At 51.4% G+C, this 453-nt stretch overlaps 1 long non-coding RNA gene across 1 annotated transcript in view; it reads right to left on the bottom strand.

The window, feature by feature from the left end:
• Positions 1-6: 6 nt before the first annotated feature.
• Positions 7-453, bottom strand: part of LOC102765440 — a 179,239-nt gene continuing 178,792 nt past the window's right edge. The window contains exon 6 of the long non-coding RNA XR_436156.2: positions 7-57. This is a non-coding gene — a long non-coding RNA (uncharacterized LOC102765440). The remainder of the gene's footprint in view (positions 58-453) is intronic.

Genomic DNA, 453 nt, shown 5'->3' with positions numbered 1-453 from the left:
CAGGACAAAGCAAACAGCAGATGGAGGAGAGGGCCAGCAGACTGCAGGGGTGCCATGCTGAAAAGGGAGAAAAGGCAAAGGTGAGATGTGACATTACGGCTTCCAGAGAGTGACTTTTTTGGACAGCTTCACTCACTTAAAAAATCTTTTTATTATGGATATTTCCAAACATACCCTAAAGCAGAAAGAAGACTATGAAAAGCCACCACACCAATTTCAATAGCCATCCTATCTAATAAAAGAGTAATACGCAAATTGACCATCACTCCAACACACAAGATGGCCACCCCCATGTGGACACAAGATGGTCAGCAGGGGCGGGCAGTTGGGGAAGATAAGGCCTACAGGGGGAGGGCAGATGGGGGCAACCAGGCCAACAAGGGAGGGCAGATGGGGGCAACCAGGCCAGCAGGGGAGGGGAGATGGGGGCAACCAGGGCAGCAGGGGGAGGGA

Source organism: Myotis davidii, unplaced genomic scaffold (genome assembly GCF_000327345.1).
Source record: "Myotis davidii unplaced genomic scaffold, ASM32734v1 scaffold166, whole genome shotgun sequence".
Classification (NCBI taxonomy): Eukaryota; Metazoa; Chordata; class Mammalia; order Chiroptera; family Vespertilionidae; genus Myotis; species Myotis davidii.
The sequence above is the reverse complement of the archived record's forward strand: the minus strand, read 5'-3'. Positions and strand labels throughout refer to the sequence as shown.